Source organism: Lissotriton helveticus, chromosome 8, assembly GCF_964261635.1.
Source record: "Lissotriton helveticus chromosome 8, aLisHel1.1, whole genome shotgun sequence".
NCBI lineage: Eukaryota > Metazoa > Chordata > Amphibia > Caudata > Salamandridae > Lissotriton > Lissotriton helveticus.
Genome location: NC_136069.1, coordinates 1604169862 through 1604191407, shown reverse-complemented (window position 1 = coordinate 1604191407; position 21546 = coordinate 1604169862). Strand labels below are relative to the sequence as shown.

Sequence of the window (21546 nt, the reverse complement as noted above, 5' to 3'; positions counted from 1 at the left end):
TTTCTCATATGCCCAACGGAGGAGTATGGTCAGACTCAAATTCAGGGTTAAGGATGACTCGCGTTCACACTCAAAGAACTTCTCCATTTCAAAACATGTTTGAGCATTTTCTCATATACATTTAAACATGGCTTTCATTTCACGGGGTGACACCCCCAACTGGTCGAAACTGCATGAGATGCTTGGTATGGTTACATGATCGGATGACCCCCTGAGTACTGTCCTACTATAGGAGTAGAGATGTGTGAAAAGAGTGAACTGAAAAAGTGTGTTGTAGGTCTTTCTAAGATGTCTTGAACCTGGAAAAATAAATTGCAGATTTTTCTATGTAAAAATACAACTCGTACCCTTTGCTACCGTATTCAACCATGTCTAGAAATATCCACTGGGTCATTTATGCCAACAAAAATAAACTCAAAGTCTGCCAGAAGTGGCAGACTTCAAAACAGCTGCTATGCACTTGAAATTAAGAGCCAGCAGTTTAATGGCTTTTCTAGTAGCTTGGAAACTAACTTTACCTGTTCTGTCAACATTTGTGAAATAAGCAAGACTTTCGTTTATCCAATTAAACCTCCCCAAAATGAGGACATCACACTACATACAGGCCACTGCCCAAAATATCTCATCTACTCAATTAGTCTAACCTTCACCCACATACACAACAATTCATACTGCCTCCAGTTTACAATTGAGCATGCAGGCTACTGTCTCCAACCATTCAAACAAGGCATGCATGCTCTGGCCTGCAACTATTCTACGCATGCATGCTCTAAAGCAACCATTCAAACAAGGCATGCATGCGCTGATCTGCAACTATTCAACGCATGCATGCTCTAAAGCAACCATTCAAACAAGGCATGCATGCGCTGATCTGCAACTATTCAACGCATGCATGCTCTAAAGCAACCATTCAAACAAGGCATGCATGCGCTGATCTGCAACTATTCAACGCATGCATGCTCTAAAGCAACCATTCAAACAAGGCATGCATGCGCTGATCTGCAACTATTCAACGCATGCATGCTCTAAAGCAACCATTCAAACAAGGCATGCATGCGCGGACCTGCAACTATTCTACGCATGCATGCTCTAAAGCAACCATTCAAACAAGGCATGCATGCGCTGATCTGCAACTATTCAACGCATGCATGCTCTAAAGCAACCATTCAAACAAGGCATGCATTCGCTGATCTGCTACTATTCAACACATGCATGCTCTAAAGCAACCATTCAAACAAGGCATGCATGCGCTGATCTGCTACTATTCAACACATGCATGCTCTAAAGCAACCATTCAAACAAGGCATGCATGCGCTGATCTGCAACTATTCAACGCATGCATGCTCTAAAGCAACCATTCAAACAAGGCATGCATGCGCTGATCTGCTACTATTCAACGCATGCATGCTCTAAAGCAACCATTCAAACAAGGCATGCATGCGCTGATCTGCTACTATTCAACGCATGCATGCTCTAAAGCAACCATTCAAACAAGGCATGCATGCGCTGATCTGCAACTATTCAACGCATGCATGCTCTAAAGCAACCATTCAAACAAGGCATGCATGCGCTGATCTGCTACTATTCAACGCATGCATGCTCTAAAGCAACCATTCAAACAAGGCATGCATGCGCGGACCTGCAACTATTCAACACATGCATGCTCTAAAGCAACCATTCAAACAAGGCATGCATGCGCTGATCTGCAACTATTCAACGCATGCATGCTCTAAAGCAACCATTCAAACAAGGCATGCATGCGCTGATCTGCTACTATTCAACGCATGCATGCTCTAAAGCAACCATTCAAACAAGGCATGCATGCGCTGATCTGCTACTATTCAACGCATGCATGCTCTAAAGCAACCATTCAAACAAGGCATGCATGCGCTGATCTGCAACTATTCAACGCATGCATGCTCCAAAGCAACCATTCAAACAAGGCATGCATGCGCTGATCTGCAACTATTCAACGCATGCATGCTCTAAAGCAACCATTCAAACAAGGCATGCATGCGCTGATCTGCAACTATTCAACGCATGCATGCTCTAAAGCAACCATTCAAACAAGGCATGCATGCGCTGATCTGCAACTATTCAACGCATGCATGCTCTAAAGCAACCATTCAAACAAGGCATGCATGCGCTGATCTGCAACTATTCAACGCATGCATGCTCCAAAGCAACCATTCAAACAAGGCATGCATGCGCTGATCTGCAACTATTCAACGCATGCATGCTCTAAAGCAACCATTCAAACAAGGCATGCATGCGCTGATCTGCAACTATTCAACGCATGCATGCTCTAAAGCAACCATTCAAACAAGGCATATATGCGCTGATCTGCTACTATTCAACACATGCATGCTCTAAAGCAACCATTCAAACAAGGCATGCATGCGCTGATCTGCAACTATTCAACGCATGCATGCTCTAAAGCAACCATTCAAACAAGGCATGCATGCGCTGATCTGCAACTATTCAACGCATGCATGCTCTAAAGCAACCATTCAAACAAGGCATGCATGCGCTGATCTGCAACTATTCAACGCATGCATGCTCTAAAGCAACCATTCAAACAAGGCATGCATGCTCTGGCCTGCAACTATTCAACGCATGCATGCTCTAAAGCAACCATTCAAACAAGGCATGCATGCGCTGATCTGCAACTATTCAACGCATGCATGCTCTAAAGCAACCATTCAAACAAGGCATGCATGCGCTGATCAGCAACTATTCAACGCATGCATGCTCTAAAGCAACCATTCAAACAAGGCATGCATGCGCTGATCTGCAACTATTCAACGTATGCATGCTCTAAAGCAACCATTCAAACAAGGCATGCATGCGCTGATCTGCAACTATTCAACGCATGCATGCTCTAAAGCAACCATTCAAACAAGGCATGCATGCGCGGACCTGCAACTATTCAACGCATGCATGCTCTAAAGCAACCATTCAAACAAGGCATGCATGCGCTGATCTGCAACTATTCAACGCATGCATGCTTTAAAGCAACCATTCAAACAAGGCATGCATGCGCTGATCTGCAACTATTCAACGAGATGCATACTCTAAAGCAACCATTTAAACAAGACATGCATGCGCTGATCTGCAACTATTCAACGCATGCATGCTCTAAAGCAACCATTCAAACAAGGCATGCATGCGCTGATCTGCAACTATTCAACGCATGCATGCTCTAAAGCAACCATTCAAACAAGGCCTGCATGCGCTGATCTGCAACTATTCAACGCATGCATGCTCTAAAGCAACCATTCAAACAAGGCATGCATGCGCTGATCTGCAACTATTCAACGCATGCATGCTCTAAAGCAACCATTCACACAAGGCATGCATGCTCGAGTCTGCAACTATTCAAACAAGGCATGCATTCTCTGTTCTGTAAGTACTCAAACAAACTATGCATGCCCTGTTCTGCAAGTACTCAAACACGGCATGCATGCTCTGGCCTGCAAATTCTCAAACAAGGCATGCATGATCTGTTCTGCGAGTACTCAAACAAGGCATGCATGCTCTGGCCTGCAAATACTCAAACAAGGCATGCATGATTTGACTTGCAGCCATTCAGACTAGGTATGCATCTTCACTCCTTGTCTGGGCTGCAACCATTCAGACAATGCGGAAAGGCTCTGGCATTCAACCATTCCAACAAGGAATGCACGCTCTTGCCTGCAACTATTTCGAAAGGGCATGCATGCTTCTGCCTGAAAACTACCAGACATGGAAAGAGCGACAATACCATAGCAGTGGAACAAACACGCTGCACAAAGGATGAGGAACCTACAATTCTACAAGCAAGGGTCTCTCGGAGAAGGTTTCCTAATAGGGCAGTGCATGTATGCCTCTTCCTCTGGAAACAGAGTTTACAACGCAGACAGAACTACAAAGTGCCATTACAACGCAGGCCCTACAACGAACATGTTGTTACCACTCATTCCATTACCACACAAGTCATTACAACGAAAGCTTTAGGGAACGCATGGTTGTAATTTAAATCCAACACCTCTTCTACTGTTGTGCAGACTGAGTTGAAATCGAGAAATATACTATTCCAAAGACAAAATTTATGTCCTGCGCAATACTCCTACATTTACACAAATATTAAGTCCACACAGTGTTCTTCTCCAATGTTCCTCTCGGTATTTTATTATGCCAAATCTTTTCAGGTAAGTGCTTCAGTTCTTATTTTTCCTTTTTTCTTCCAACAAACAAAAGCCACAGAGCCTTATTTTGCTTATTTTTTCTTTTCTCTTCCAACAAACGAAAACCACCGAGCCAATACGTGTTTTGACTTTTATAGGCATTCACCCAAGACTTCCTCAGGGCGCGCACAAACATTTCCAAGAGGATCGAACTCGTGATGTCTGTTTTTCAATAGCTATGCAGTCGTCATCGACACAAATGATTGCCCAAATGGCTTGCAGATCATAATGCCAACGGCACCAAATTAATCAAGAAAAAGGATCTTATCTGTAGATTGAAAATCGTTCCAGCTGTACGAAGAAACAAGACGTAATACAGAGAGTACTCCGTGTCACAAAAACGGCATGTTGCCATAATAAAATACAGAGAGGAACATTGGAGAAGAACACTGCGTGGACTTAATATTTGTGTTAATGTAGGAGTATTGCTCAGGACATTGATTTTATTTTAGTATGTCATATGGGTGTAGATGTGTCTACACTCATTTAACAATGCTAGGTGGGTCATTGTTCAATGCCCTTGTGAGCACTCTCATAAATGAATGAAGAGAATTAGTTACATGAATATACTCCGGTGCATTAAATTGCACAGTCAGTGCCCTACTACTTGTTAACCTTTTAGCTTTATACTATTACAAAGTCCAGAACTTCCCTGAGGCAAGTCGTAACGACTTGCATTGTAATTAGGGCTCCCGGTTTTATGGTATTTATTGTTTTGCCATTTCCGTCTGTATTTATCCATATTTATTTTTGGGGCATGTTATCTGTACTTATCCACATTTATCTTTCCCACAAGTAAAAGCCGACGCTGCAGCTAGTATTTTGCCACATTTATTTAGATTGACAATGCACACATACACTCGTTTGTAATTGTGCCCCACTTTAAACACCTGCAAGCAGCTACATTCAAATTATGCACTAGACAAGAGTAATATGCTGCCTGAAAAAGCATGTCTGTCTGTGCCCAGCACGGCTTTCTAAATTGCATGTTATTGTTTTTGAATTGGGAAAAATATCAGGATTTTAGATACCGTGACACAGATTGCACAGTGAGGGTAGCTTGCACTTTACTGTTTCCTTATAATTCCATGGTTATTAATATTTTCGTTTTTGCCATTGTCAACTTTAGATCTTGACAGCAATTATGGCCAGACACACAAAAAGTCAAGGGATGCACTAAGAGAATAAGAAACACCACTTTAACAGTACAGGTTTGACTGAACCCTGTTCACAGTAGAGTATAAAAAAAACAAATTTAAAAAAAAAGGAACAGGGAGAAACACATTAGGTAATTTTCGTTTGTTTACTGGACATGGAAATGCACCTAGTTAGACTGGTATCTCAGAGACTGAGAGGTTCTCTCAGGACCCAAGCAAGCCTCCACATTAACAGCATTTCAAAGTATTAGGTACAAATGGACTAGCGACTCTAATCTAATTTAACAGTAAGTCTGATCTAAGCTCAATCATAAGGACTCTTGCTGTTTGGCTGTATTGACACCCTCTGAGGTGATTTAGATTTACTGGTGAAATCCTTGCAGTTTCTATCCAATTATTTTAAGAGAATAACTTTTTGCATTTAGAATTAAATTAAGTGCAAAGCACTTGAAGCCTTTATTGTAAAGCCATCTACCAGGTTGAGATGCCACAGTCTTAGGAGGCAGGGTCGAAAAACAATCCACAGATGCTGAATATTTAAATATATTCATTTAGCAGAAACAAAAAAAAAGCAGGTGTCAAAGAGAAGGTTAAATATCCAGGGTGCATATCGTGAGCAGTGTTTGCCTTTATAGCCATAATGATCAGTTTGTGCACCCGAAATGTCAACACTGCATTAGCTCAGACATGCTTAATATATTTTCTTATCAGTTCCTTACCTCGAAGTCCAGAAGATCAGGAAACCGCCCATCAAAGTGGAAATGTGCAGAATTAAGGCCGTTTTGTGTCTATTCCTTGAGAGAACATCCATCAGGCGCGCAGCACCCATAGGGCTCAAAGGGCTTCAGCCCGGGCTGAGACAGCTTTACGGGCGCACACAGACAGTTTCTGAGCTGACAGCTGCACCCCAGCACTTCACAGGTCTTTAAAAGACCATTCACTTGGTAACAAGGATTTGTTGTGTTTTTCGCCCCTACTTAGAGCCCCTGCGCCGCCAGTCTGCCTATGGCTGGAAGAATTCGCCCCCCCCCATCCCCCCTCCACAATCCACTGGCAGGGTGTGGCTTATTGGCTGTGCCAATGCTGGTTTGTGCCTTTACTATGCCAGATTTCAATATTTCTTGTTCAATAATGTTTGTTTACTGTCAGTTTTCGGCTGGAAGTGAAAGCCCGGCAGGGCCACTGGCTAAGAATAACGGACCGCTTTTCATTAAAGTGACCTCGGACATCTGCAAAAACAGCTCAAGGCGCTATCCTTTACTTGACGTTTCACAGTATGGTCTTCACACACAGTGCTCGCCTCAAAGGACGTCATCCGAGCAATCGTTCGGCCTTTGAGTACCAAGGACGGTGCCAGCCTCGTGCACAGTTGCGTCTAGCTGAGAATGCAGCCTCCAGCCCTCACCAGCCCGTGCATCGCTTTTGTTGACCCTCGTCTGGATCCCTGGGGTTAACTGTGCAGATGTTTATGGGACACGCTCCATCTGTTGCATGTCCTGGCGGAGACGGCCAAGGCTGTGGGCACTTCAGCGCATGTGCCCGGCGCGACCAGAAGACACCACCTCTGTGCGCGACGAGAAGAAGGAAGCAAGACCGCATCACGCACCGTGTGGTTGGCCTCACACAGGGGCGCTGGACCAAGGTTAAAGAGGGGGGGTGCTGCCATCAGAGATGGTGAAAAGCGTCACGCAAGGCACAACTGCAGCACATGACCCTCGCCTCCTCAGCAGGAGACTGGTGGGAAAGTAGTGTCTGACCAGCAGCACACTGCCCCAAATATGCCTCAGGCATGAGGTGCTGGGCACTGCCGTGTACAGAGCGCACTTTCCACTGAAATGCCCTCCTGAAACGGCCAATACATTAGCATTCGACAAGCAGCACTATTACTAAACCTATGTAAAGTCTAAACACGAGTAAAAATCGGAGTTGGCATTTCTGCATCATAAAAAGAGTTTGGTTTCATCCTATCAAATCTTCGTTTCCGTCACACTTTAGAATCACAAAAAACAATGCATCTCATTTCACCTTTATTTGATGCTGATATGGTTTGAAATATTTTTAGTCCGTTTACAAGTGTTTCTCTTTTGTTGTGCGTTAGAAAATGTGTCATCATGTAGCCTTTCTATCGCATTTCCTGCACCCCAGCAACACTGGCACTAAGTTCACAATACAAAGCTCCCTTGCTTTGTACCCGAGGAAATTCAAAATAAACAATCTCCAAGTTAAATTCGTAGTTGGACGAAAGACACTGCCCTGCACTTGGCCTCTTCTTTGAGCCAACAGCAAATGGGCACTTAGAGGAAACATTTGAAGCCGTCATTAACAGCTCATGCGCCCTCTACAAGCCGCCACGGGTACCGGGGGGGGGGGGAGTACGGCACTCCCCTCTCCCCCCCCCCCGCACCCCTCCTTCCAGCACCCCGACGGCCTCACACAATGCAGCCATTACTCGTGCGGCCCTGGGGGCAGCGCATTTACAGCGCAGGAGGCACCCGCCTGCACTTTCCTAGGGGTTCAGAGATCCCCTTGGCAGGTAGGTGCTATCAGTGACTGCACCCGCCTGCAAGGAGGTCTGGGGGGGTCCATGGGACCCCTTTTATCCCCTGCAGAGGCCTGATGTCAGGAGGAGCACTGACAGTGCGCCACCTGAGGGGTTCTTTGACTCTGCGCCCGCGTCAGTAATATGGCACAGGCGCAGAGTCAAAGGAATTCCCTCATTTGCATAGGACACGCCCCTATCCAAATGAGGATACACCCTTTGTTGATAGTGCTTGCGCTCTAACCTCATGCGTGCTCATGATGAGCTCAGCTCGTCATGAGGCACGGTTGCACTGTGCTCATGACGAGCTGACGAGCTGAGCTCGTCATAACGGCCGCGACGCTCACATGCGGGAATAATTCCCCCTCTGTGCTGAGCGTTCTGAGGAAACTGGTGTGGCTGTGACGAGCTCAGCTCGTCATGAGCACAGCGCCACGTGCTGCGTGACTAGCTGAGCTCGTCACGAGCACCGGGGCGCTGTGGGCACCCCCCTTCTCCCAGCACGGTGGGGAATTACCCCCACGGCGAAGGGGCTAAGTGCACCAGCGCTATCGGTATTATAAAAGGAGACGCACAAGCATCTGCACCCTCTTCTATACCACCACAGTGCCCTGGGGAGCGCAAAGAGGGCGCAAACGCCTGCTGCGCCACCGGGGTACCATCTGTAATTCAGCCACAGATATCAGGTGCACTGGAACCAACACACACTGCAACAGAGACCAAGCACTTCTCTTTCAGGAAAGCCAAGAATGTTTTCGTCACCCACAAACACTGCATCAGTAATAATAGTAAGGTTTTATATAGCTCTGTGTAATACATGGGAGGCTGCAATCCCTGTATAAAGGCCTCTCTCGAATTTGTTTATTACAGGAGAGTTGGGACGCACCTAGCGTCCTGTGATAAAGAAATGGCGTACCTATTCAATTGAAATAACATATTACAGTCGAGTTCTGACATCGCAACGCCTCCTGTCCGAGTCAGCAGCGGCAAAAAGCAGGTCCCTGAGCACAAATTAAGCTGCACAGTAGAAGACAAAATGAAACTTTTCCTCCTCGCTTTTTCTAGATGAACACTGATAGGCAGAAAGGACAACCCTGTATGTAACAGTGTCTCCAAAAGCAGTCTCATGAAAAAGAGGTCTACACAAGCCCAACGGGTACCTGCCCTGGGACAGTGTACCCAAGAATATCCCCATGAAACAAAAGAGGTCCTACGCAGGACCAGCAGGCACCCGCTCTGGGAAGGACCCACTGTCCTATTAAGAACAGTGTTGAAAGGAACAATTGTAGTCACAAGGTAGATCAAAGTAGAGGTTTATTTGTAAGTTACAGGAAGGTAGTTGCATGTAGATAAGTTGCTACAAGCTGATTGAAGGTTGGTTCAAGGCCCCACCAGGAGCTGCATCTTTGCTGCTCAGCCCACTCTCTCCAACTGTCAGTGCTCCAGTCCAGCAGGCACACCAACATTCCTCACAGTCATCAGGCATTCCAAGGTTCCATACATACACAGCAAGAAATGCAAGTACAACAAACAGCATCTCCACGAGTGGACTCATAAAACAAAGAGGTCCAATACAGGGCCAATGGTACCTGCTCTGGGGCCAATGATACCTGCTCTGGGACAGATCCTCTGCCCTGTCATGAACAGTGTCTCTAGGAGTGGCCTCATGAAAGAATAAGGTGCTACATTGGATCAACTGTACATGCCGTGCGGGAGGAACAGCTGTCCTGGCATGGACAGTGTAGCCAAGTGTGGCCTTATGAAACAAAAAGGTCCTACACGTAAGGATCTTTGCTGATGCCAGCGACAAATCCCAAAGCATGATGCTTGACCCACAAACCTCTTTCCTACGTGCAGACTGCGGCACCTACAAAGAGACATTGTATTCTGTATTTCATCCGTGCGGTCACCCTGCAGCGCATATTGTCCGCACGTAGGACCGGAAGAGACGCGTCTTCTATGAAGGAGAATGGAAAGATAACAACATTGGAGACAGAGTACCTTCTCACCAACATCTACAGCCCTTCAATCACTCCTCCAAGGCCTACAAACATGGGGTCATTCTATGCAGCCATGACCAGTGCAGCGGGAGGAAAGACCAAAGGAACCAACTCTCAAACAGGCCCAGCACAAGAACAGCCTGGCATCCGACTATATCCAGAAGCACTGAACGGCAAGACCTTACATCTTCAAAGGTTTGAGCAGTGCCTATAATTTTCACCTAGGGTTAAATGGGCGCTTTCTCTGTGCGTTCAGCAGACATCCAACCAAATCAGATCAGTCATGCAGCACGTATAGTATCTTTTTGCATCAACGGACGTCATTCTCCTGGCTCCAACCTAGTCCTTCTTGTTGTGTATCCATTGGGTACTCAGCACCGCATTCGTTGCTCCAATCCGGGTTGTTATCCCCGCTGTCAACAATCTACTCAGGACATTACTGGGAAAGGTACCTCCAGGGGTCAGCTGGTGGTTTAACTTCCCAGCGGAGAGGGCTTTTTTTCTTTACCCCTCAGCTTCTGTTTTCCCCTTGCCACCTTGCTTTGATGCAGCCCCCTGCAGACTAGACCGCTGACTCAAGACTGCTTAACACCTTTTCTAGAGTTAAAATATTACAATTTTGGATTCCTTCACTGCTGCAGAACTATTGGGTTTTAAGACATTCTGCAATCAAGCCGTAAGATTAGCTTTTAAAATACTTTATTAACAATGTAGTGCTCTTTGGGTGCTGAAGCGTGGAGGACAGAAGGGCCAGGTGGCGGGCCCAAAGATCTGGCGCGGATCCTGGAGTTGGTACACCTTAGACTGGCTCTGGGATGGAACCCATCAGCTGCAGGCATGCAGGCTGTAGGGAATGTGCTTACTTCCACCCTCCTTCTGAATCCCTTGCATGCCAATGATAATGAAGAGGGCGGCTTGGTTCCGCTCAACCATGATGGCAACCTGAGTCATGCCGCAGAGACGCAGACACGTGTGGAGTCCATGCCAAGCCATGTGGCGCCGGCTCTGGGCAGAGGGAAGACATAGAAATCATGTCCATGACTCGCAGTTTCATCAGAATGCTGCGGTGAGAGCTACTGAAAATGCTCTGCTTGCCGCAGTGTTCCCTTGCAACATGTACTTAATGCAATTATACGTCTATCAGCAGCTGCATGCTAAAGACGGAGTACATGGTTATGCACTATCTTAGAGGAGGTACAACCAAGACTACTGCCCCCTTCTGGCCACACTGATCTCACCCCTTTCCATTGCCCTGCGGCCACTTCACTCCATCATCACGTCGGAAGGTGCAGAGGAGAGCAAGAGGTCTGGTACAGAGGAGTGGATTGAAAATTGATTTTGTCTTGACGTCATTACTTTTAATAAAGGAACACCTGAGCTGCTGCACATAGCCCTGGTGCTGCAGACTATGTACGCGCATGGCCTTGGTGCTGCAGACTATGTTCGCGCATGGCCTTGGTGCTGCAGACTATGCTCGCGCATGGCCTTGGTGCTGGCTGCAGACTATGCTCACTCATGGCCTTGGTGCTAAAGACGATGCTCGCGCATGGCCTTGGTGCGTGCTGCAGACTATGCTCGCGCATGGCCTTGGTGCTGGCTGCAGACTATGCTCGCGCATGGCCTTGGTGCTAAAGACGATGCTCGAGCATGGCCTTGGTGCTAAAGACGATGCTCGAGCATGGCCTTGGTGCTAAAGACGATGCTCGAGCATGGCCTTGGTGCTAAAGACGATGCTCGAGCATGGCCTTGGTGCTAAAGACGATGCTCGAGCATGGCCTTGGTGCTAAAGACGATGCTCGAGCATGGCCTTGGTGCTAAAGACGATGCTCGAGCATGGCCTTGGTGCTAAAGACGATGCTCGAGCATGGCCTTGGTGCTAAAGACGATGCTCGAGCATGGCCTTGGTGCTGCAGACTATGTACGCGCATGGCCTTGGTGCTGCAGACTATGTTCGCGCATGGCCTTGGTGCTGCAGACTATGCTCGCGCATGGCCTTGGTGCTGGCTGCAGACTATGCTCGCGCATAGCCTTGGTGCTAAAGACGATGCTCGAGCATGGCCTTGGTGCTAAAGACGATGCTCGAGCATGGCCTTGGTGCTAAAGACGATGCTCGAGCATGGCCTTGGTGCTAAAGACGATGCTCGAGCATGGCCTTGGTGCTAAAGACGATGCTCGAGCATGGCCTTGGTGCTAAAGACGATGCTCGAGCATGGCCTTGGTGCTAAAGACGATGCTCGAGCATGGCCTTGGTGCTAAAGACGATGCTCGAGCATGGCCTTGGTGCTAAAGACGATGCTCGAGCATGGCCTTGGTGCTAAAGACGATGCTCGAGCATGGCCTTGGTGCTGCAGACTATGTACGCGCATGGCCTTGGTGCTGCAGACTATGTTCGCGCATGGCCTTGGTGCTGCAGACTATGCTCGCGCATGGCCTTGGTGCTGGCTGCAGACTATGCTCGCGCATGGCCTTGGTGCTGGCTGCAGACTATGCTCGCGCATGGCCTTGGTGCTAAAGACGATGCTCGAGCATGGCCTTGGTGCTAAAGACGATGCTCGAGCATGGACGATGCTCGAGCATGGCCTTGGTGCTAAAGACGATGCTCGAGCATGGCCTTGGTGCTAAAGACGATGCTCGAGCATGGCCTTGGTGCTAAAGACGATGCTCGAGCATGGCCTTGGTGCTAAAGACGATGCTCGAGCATGGCCTTGGTGCTAAAGACGATGCTCGAGCATGGCCTTGGTGCTAAAGACTATGTACGCGCATGGCCTTGGTGCTGCAGACTATGTTCGCGCATGGCCTTGGTGCTGCAGACTATGCTCGCGCATGGCCTTGGTGCTGGCTGCAGACTATGCTCGCGCATGGCCTTGGTGCTAAAGACGATGCTCGAGCATGGCCTTGGTGCTGCAGACTATGCTCGCGCATGGCCTTGGTGCTGGCTGCAGACTATGCTCGCGCATGGCCTTGGTGCTAAAGACGATGCTCGAGCATGGCTTGGTGCTGCAGACTATGTTCGCGCATGGCCTTGGTGCTGGCTGCAGACTATGCTCGCGCATGGCCTTGGTGCTAAAGACGATGCTCGAGCATGGCCTTGGTGCTAAAGACGATGCTCGAGCATGGCCTTGGTGCTAAAGACGATGCTCGAGCATGGCCTTGGTGCTAAAGACGATGCTCGAGCATGGCCATGGTGCTAAAGACGATGCTCGAGCATGGCCATGGTGCTGCAGACGATGCTCACGCATGTATAAACAGTAAGAATCCACCTGTGAATGGAGGATGTTCCCTACAATGTGCTCCCCACCATTGTAGGGAACATCCTCCATTCACAGGTGGATTCTTACTGTTTATACATACTCAGGTAGGGAGAACGAATCCATACGATAACTCTCTCTCTCCCGCTTTTGTTATTGGCCATGGTGCTGCAGAGGATGCCCACGCATGGCCTTGGTGCTGCAGAGGATGCCCACGCATGGCCTTGGTGCTGTCCACTGGACCATCAAATGGTCTATGCCAGGCAATGCTGATAACATCCACCCTGGTCACCGAAGCACCCTGGAAGCTACAGAAAACCCCAAAGCTGCAGTAGAAGACTGCTAAATACCCAGCAGCGAGTGCTCTCAAGTGCTACAAAGCATCACGGATACACAAGACTCCAACAGCAATAGTGAAGAAGTCGATCTTTGTGGTGAAGGGGCTTTAGCAACATCTACAGAAGGAGAGCCAAGAAATCTGCAATAGTTAAGCCTTCTTCAGAGGAGCAGGCTTCATGCATACCCTGACAACCAACACCTGCCAGCCAAGCCATGAGCCACCAACACAAGCAAAGGCTGCACACCCCTTCCTAGACAACGAGTCCAGAAGGCCAACAGACAGCCACATGGCCACCAGCGAGGACCTGAGGTTTCTCTGCTCCTCTAGAGAAGCGTGCCCAAGACAAGGCCTAGTCCAACAACCTATAGCCCTGTGGGGCCTAGAGGGGAAGCAGTTCAGCCACATGTGGGTTTCAACTCAACTCTCTCACAAAGGCATGGCGGCAAAACTCAAGGTCAGAACTACTGCCCCCTCACAAATCAAAACATCACCCATACAGACCCTGTGATAGGGGAGTGTGCCAGCTGTCCGTAAACACACCCCAACGCACCACTGACCATGACAATACAATAACACAGTTTACAATCAGATTGACTAGAAAAGTGCTTCATTCGGAGAAATTGCATTTTAGGTCTGGCATAAAGACCTGTCTAGCTGTCTTGCAACACTTTTGGTTTTCCCAAAAATCGTAATTAAAAAAACCTATATAGATAGACAGGCTTTGGGTCAGATCCCCTCTTTTTTTATCCGTTGGTCTCTTGAACTTCCACTCACGTCCAGCAGAGCATAAGCCATGGAGGTTCCACCCACTTCAGCAATTGGCTGCCTTCCGTGGTGTGTGGGGGCATCTTGCCCAGCAGCGCACAAAGCCGCCTCAGTGGTATGGGAAACAGCCTTTACAACGGAAGCGTTACAACGCATGCTATTACAACGCATGTCGTTACAACCCGAAAGGCTTGTTGCAGGGGGTAGAAGGTGGTGGATTTAACTCCAACACCTTCCCTACTGTTGCACACACTGGAGTTGGAATAATAAATTATACTATTCCAACTTCCAGCGTACCCCCGACAGCAAGTCAGGGTAAAAGGTTAAAAGGTATGCGTTGTAACGGCATGCGTTGTAACGTCATACAACCCTATTATAAGCGTTTAAATGTATCCTTTACTGAAATGCGGGAAGCGTGTTCGTAGAGGTTCTCTGCAAAAGTCATGTTTTAACCTATGCACTAAGGAATTAGATTTGTATTCAGAATTTAGACCTAGATTTGAGATTAAAATGTTAAAACATTCTCTGTTTGGCTTGTACCAATTGATCACGAAGAAAACACAAACTAATTAATTGTAAAAAGTATTTACCACACCAAAAGGTGTGACCTTGGCAAGTGTGAAATATGTATTTCAAACATTTGCAACATGCTGTAAATCTGGCAACAATATAAAGATAAATGCCTGACCCAGCAGCCTCAACACATCCGCCATGGAGACGTAGGGCAATACCACTGGGTTGTATGCCGTTACAACGCATGCCGTACTGGAAGGACTATTTAAGGCCAAGCTGTGAGAACAAGCCAGGCATGTGGCAGGGCGGCATGAACTCAACCACAGAGAGCAAGACTCTCCTCTCTGCTCAATGCTGGAGGGAAGGGGATTTGCAAGAGGGGGGTGGAAGACAGCGAGGAAGAGCTGAGCCTGACAGTCGGCTTATACATTTGTTTTTTAAAACACTCTGCCGCCAAAACTTTTTCACAAGGTGCAAACAGAACTACACTTTAAAACATGTTATGGGTCAAAGCACCTGCTGCAGAGATCTGTGTGTGCCCTTTAATATCCTAGGTACAATAACAGTAAGATAACTCAGGTAGTCAACACTAGGCGGGGTCGGGCTGATAGCCTCGGCTCCAGACCCCGCCCTTCATCTACCTTGGTCCACTTCCACCTAGACATGGGGTGCATGACCACCGGAGGATGACCGAGGAAGTATCACCCTGAATACGGTGAGAGTAGTCCATGTTCGCTCAGAGTAAAAACAATCCATTGACTGAAGCAAGCATGCTGTATTCTCAGGACTGATGGGAAAAAGGCAACATCAAACAAAGACCGCTTGATCCACGAAAACATTACCAAGTTCCTAAAGTAACCAAAGTGTGAAACATTCCCTAAGATGCTACCAAATACTGCCACAGCAAACTATAGTCCAGGGCTCTATGTTAAACCGCAAAATCACAACTCTTGTTTAACCCCTTCCATGCTGCCGCGATTCTGCTCCTGTGCTGGACATTCCAAGCGCGGGTGTGGTCATGACGGCCCCCAGCCGTCATCAGCACATGTGCACTGTAGTGCATGACGGCTGGGGGCCGTCATCAGCATGCAAGGGGTTAATAAAAAGGAAAGGTCCTCCAAAAAGGATCAAAATGCCACGAGCCGAAGCATACGAGGTTAAAACGCGCTGACACCTATGTGACCAAAGAAAGCAGATCAGATTAAATGATCATCAAGTCACCTGAAGAAGGGATCCATCTTTTGAAATGGAAGATGTCTCTTTACCCACCTCCTCCGACTCCATCTCTAGTCAAAACAGTGGGGAACTTATTTATGCAACCGTTATTGGTACCCACACATTAACATCAAAATTGGACTAGTACCCAAAGACTGATTTGCCCACCCTAATCAATTATTTTTGTCCTTTTCACCTTATTTGTTCAAGAGTATGCACTTTTCGTTGGTGCTGAGCTAAACACCAAAGAAAGCAGCGAGTCCCTCTGGATTGGCTGAGCTAAGCAGCATTGAAAGCAGCAAGTCCCTTGGATTGGCTGAGCTAAGCAGCATTGAAAGCCGAGAGTTCCTCTGGATTGGCTGAGCTAAGCAGCAATGAAAGCAGCGAGTCCCTCTGGATTGGCTCAACTAAGCAGCATTGAAAGCCGCGAGTCCCTCTGGATTGGCTTAATTAAGTAGCATTGAAAGCAGAGATTTCCTTTGGATTGGCTTAACTAAGCAGCATTGAAAGCCGCGAGTCCCTCTGGATTGGCTTAACTAAGCAGCATTGAAAGTAGAGAGTCCCTCTGGATTGGCTTAACTAAGCAGCATTGAAAGCAGGGAGGCCCTCTGGATTGGCTTAACTAAGCAGCATTGAAAGCAGGGAGGCCCTCTGGATTGGCTTAACTAAAAAGCATTGAAAGCAGCGAGTCCCTCTGGATTGAAGTCAAGTCAGAATATCTTTATTCGACTCAATTAAAAGTCATACAAAGAATTTAAAAAACATTTCATACAAGGAATTAGAGAGACATTTCATACATGTTAACATATGACAATAAAAACCATTTACATTCAAATAAATTCAAATAAATCTAGGCATACAAAGATTAAAAAAGGAGTAACAATGGATCTAATGGGAATGTTTTTTCATCCTAGCTGCTGCTACCAAGAAATTAGCTATACAAAAAGTAGTACGTATGTTGGTCAATGATTGTAAAAAAAGCAGAGCCGGCCTCACTTGTGTAATACCAGCCTCCTTCAAAACTGGTACCAGATATTTTTTCCTTGGCTCTACATAAAACCGACAAAACATAACAAAATGCATAGTATCTTGGGGTGAGAGATGATCACAGCTGCATGGTAAAGCTAATTCCGTTTTTTCCCATGTTTTAAAAGTGCCTAAATAAAAATGTAACAAATTAAACCTAAACTTAGTTAAAAGAAACCTATGGAATGGGATTGTAACGAAACCAAGGTAAGGTGCTAAAGAAAATGAATTGACAAGTAAGTAATGACCCCTCACTAATGGTTTCACTAATTCCCGTTCCTCACGGGATGCTCTTGCCCTCCCCATAAAGTTCTTTTTTACAAGATCGATGTCTTGGACCTTGATATCTTGGGGGACAGTAAAGAGCTCAGGACGTCCCAAATCTAAGAATGCCTTCAACAGATAAGCCAGCCAAGGGATCTTTTTGAAATGGTCTAGGGACAGAACGTCGGACATGATCTTATGGTTTAGTGGGAGGTCTTCATTGAGCCACGTCTTTAACCAAAAGATCAAGGGGGCCATGTTCAACCCATCAGTAAGGAAATCTAAGCCCACCTCTATGTGTATGGAGTAAGTTGGTGTGGACTGCGGCACCGAGAGGAGTGTCCTTATGAATCTGTTCTCTGCTCTCTGGATTGGTTCCACATTTACGTAGCCCCAGAGTGGTGAACCATATGACGCGAGAGCAACAGATTTACTCATATACATTTTTAACAACGCTTTCATGGGTCTGGCACCTAACCTACCCGCAAAGCCCATGAGGGCAGACGATGATCTAGTGACCGCCAGCTTCTTCGCCCTCACTTGAGGACCCCAGGTTCCTCTTTGGTCAAAAAGGACCCCCAGGTAGGGAAAAGTGGAGACTCTAGAGACCGTATCCCCTCTACACATGAAGGTTTTTGTTCTCCTCTTGCAGCTTTCTCAGCCCACCACCATGGTATGCGACTTACTGGCATTTATTTTTAAATCAAGTTGTTCCATGAATGTGCCAAAGGCGTTTAAGAGGCGTTGAAGGCCGACACCCGTGCGCGCGATTAGCACGGCGTCATCCGCGTACAGGAGCGCTGGGATCTTAACTGCTCCTGCACGCGGAATGTCGACTTCCTTCTCCTCCAGATATGCACCCAAACCGTTAATATAAATGGTGAAGAGCAGTGGGGCCAATATACAGCCCTGCCTTACCCCCTTCAGGGATTTAAAAAGAGACGTACACCTACCCTCATTTGTGACCCGTACGGCCGCAAAAAGCTCCTGGTGTAGGGAGGCCATGAATCTCACTAATGCCTCATCAATTCCCATCTCCAACAAAGTCATCCATAACTTAGCCCTGTTTACCAAATCGAAGGCCGAGGAGAGGTCCATGAACGCTAGAAACAGGGACCCCTCCTTGGCCACCGTGTACTTTGATATGAGCAGGTGTAGGTTAGAGCATTGTTCGATTGTGCCTTTCCTTTCTCTGAACCCATACTGAATCTCTGACAACCCTCCACAACTCTCAACATTATCCCTCAGCCTGGACAAAAGGACTCTGCCTAAGATCTTCACCGACGAGTCCAAAAGGGATATGGGCCTATAACACCCGGGGTCATCCCGTTGGCCCTTTTTGAAAATGGGGACGATGGTAGAAATGTCCCAGGAGGATGGTGTAGGGTTGCTATTGACGGCGGTAAATACATTAGCCAGTACCTCTGCCCACAGCTTTGGGGAGTGTATGAAAAAATCGGCTGGCACCCCATCGGGGCCCGGGGCCTTGTGCTTAGTTGTGGCCAAGATAGCTTTCTCCACTTCTGTACTGTAGAACTGTATTGGAGTGGCGTCTAAGGTGGCCAACGACATGCCTTTGGTTGCCCCATCATTATCCCCATACACATTTTTAAAATGAGTCAACCACTTGTCATCTGGGATGACACAGTCCATGGCCTCGTTATTTTGGTCAGAGAAGAATGGCTGTTTAATTATTTCCCAGAATTTCTGACTGTCCTTCAGGACGGCCACGGAAAGGAGATTTTCCCAAGCTTCCCGTTTAATACTTTCTTGTCTGGTTTTTATAGCTGACTTATAGATTTTCCTCAAACTAACAATCTCGCCCCTTACCCTAGGTGTTTTTTTCAGAGCTACCATCAGAGACCTGTGTGCATTTGAACATGCGGTGTCGAACCAACGCTTCTTGTTTGGTGCCCCTTTCTTTGGTTTAGCCAGGAGATCCTGCAATACCAACCCTCTGGATTGGCTTAACTGGGCAGCATTGAAAGCAGGGAGGCCCTCTGGATTGGCTTAACTAAGCAGCATTGAAAGAAGGGAGGCCCTCTGGATTGGCTTAACTAAGCAGCATTGAAAGAAGGGAGGCCCTCTGGATTGGCTTAACTAAGCAGCATTGAAAGCAGGGAGGCCCTCTGGATTGGCTTAACTAAGCAGCATTGAAAGCAGGGAGTCCCTCTGGGTTGGCTTGTGGAACATTATTAAAGCACAAACCTCAAGCTTGTGGGAAAGAGGCCATTAACTACAGTTGCAGCCCTTGATAGGAACATCCTGATTGGTTAAACTACGGAGTGCATTCTATAACAAATTACGTATTTCCAGGGCGGTCCTTAATGCAAGAACAAGCTTGGAAAAAGCTTCCAATGTTGTCCCAGGACTCAAGGCCAGAACAGGAAGTGGCTATGCTCCCAGCAAGTCCTTAGAGAGTTGTAAACAAAGCTCCTCTTTTCTTGACCCCAGCAGTGAACTCTTACATCGTGACAAGATGTCTCCAAGCAGCCCACGAGAGACTCCCGGGGAGGGCAGAGGGGGGAGGCAGCCTGAGACCTGGCTGCACACTGCAGTGTTGTCAAACCAACCCTGTTTCACAGGAAACCTGCTTTACTAATCAAGGAGTGAGGCTGTTCTTGCCAAACAAGAGAAGCATTTTAGGCTCTGCAATAGTTATCAGATATTCCCTACTGAATAAGACAAAACCCCTAAAACTGTGGACAGTAGAACATCCTGATCCCAACTCAGCATCTTCTGTCCTGGAGGGCATTAGTGATTTTTTCAAAAATTCATGGCTACCAACTGCTACAGTACTTCAAGGTCAGCTCTTGATTTGCGGAGTTGGAGCTGGGTGTCAAGATGGCGGCGGCAGAAGACGAACACACATAAAAGGGACGCCCCCGCCACCCACTCCTCACAGCAGTTCTTCAATATATGCCCCGCGTATGCTGCTACAGGTGTACATTCATTTATAGAACACAAAAACAAAGCAAGGGAGTGCTCAACAGAAAGGGGTACAGTGGGGGAGGGAAGTTGGGGGACAGGTGAGGCAGTTTTTGGGTGTCATAGGAACGATGCGGCCAGGAGTCGGAGGATGGTTGGTACCTGGCGTATTCCAGCCGCGGTGGCAATCCAGACTCTAGGTAGGACAGGTGAGAATCTGGCTTCCTATGGTCTCTGGTCTGCCGGCACCGTGTTTGCAGGGTAGAGGACCTCTCGTGGGGTCTTGATGCTGGGTGCGGTGCTGGCATCTTTGCCGGCCTAGTCCATTCAGATGCTGCCTTCCGGAGTGGCAGCTGAACTGTGCTGGCAGGGGCAGTAGCTGGACTCGGTGGTGACTTCCCCCATGAGCCTGATGCATTCGGGTCTTAACCCTGCCCCTAAATAAAGGAGGATGTAGGCGAAGCCTCCCTCCCCCCCACGCCCCCCCCCCCCCGTTTACCCGAACAGCTGAGTTTTCTGCTTCTAAATCTTTGGAGGGTTAGCCGAGCCCAGAGAGTTTAGCCTACTTTGTTCCTGAACTGCAGGCCTTCACTTATGGTCTCTTTCCTTCAAGCATCTCCCCTTCCGTTGGTGGATCCCAGAGCAGTGTTTTCACCACATGGCTTAGGCGTCTTGACAGTCTGGTGCCTAGTTTAGGAGAGAGCTGAGGCCTTCCCCCAAGCTGGCCTTGTTGAGAGATGGAGCCGAGGAAGATTAATTCAGTGTTGTGTTCCAGCAGCTGCCAATGCAGGGGCAGAAGGGTTCGTTTCAGAGTGAATTTAGAGGTGGGCATGTAATCTGCATACTGTAGTTTTAGTAAATGTCCGATTAGCTCCTCACAATGCTTAAAAACAGCAATAGGGAAATACGATGAACCTCTCCGCCCCCTGCTTCCCTTTCCAATGATAGCTTGTGGCAGGGGTCCCAGGCACCAGAAGACCACCACAAAGAAAATACATGTTTATGTAAAAGAAACTAATAATTATTAAAACACGAATTTTTGCTTTTACACTACATGATGAATCACTTCTAATTCACCAGCCGAACACCATGAACAAGGAAACGAGTAACTGAAAGAGACACAAAGGTAAACCAACCTGTGTTGGGCCATTCCAAGGGAGAGGAGAAATTCCAGTTACAAGGTCTCATCGGTGGACAGCAAAGCATCTAATCAATGCGAAAACCTTTAACACCAATGTGTGGCCCTGCACCATCCAGCTAGGTTCCAGGCAGCCCTCGCTTGACACAGGTAACCGCATTATCTACACATCTCAAAGCCCTGTGGG

General features: G+C 47.4%; 1 protein-coding gene across 9 annotated transcripts in view; it reads right to left on the bottom strand.

Annotated features, from left to right (window-relative positions):
* The window catches only part of STIM1 (stromal interaction molecule 1), a 508846-nt gene that overhangs the window by 316628 nt on the left and 170672 nt on the right, over positions 1-21546 (bottom strand). The gene's annotated exons all lie outside the window — the stretch shown is intronic.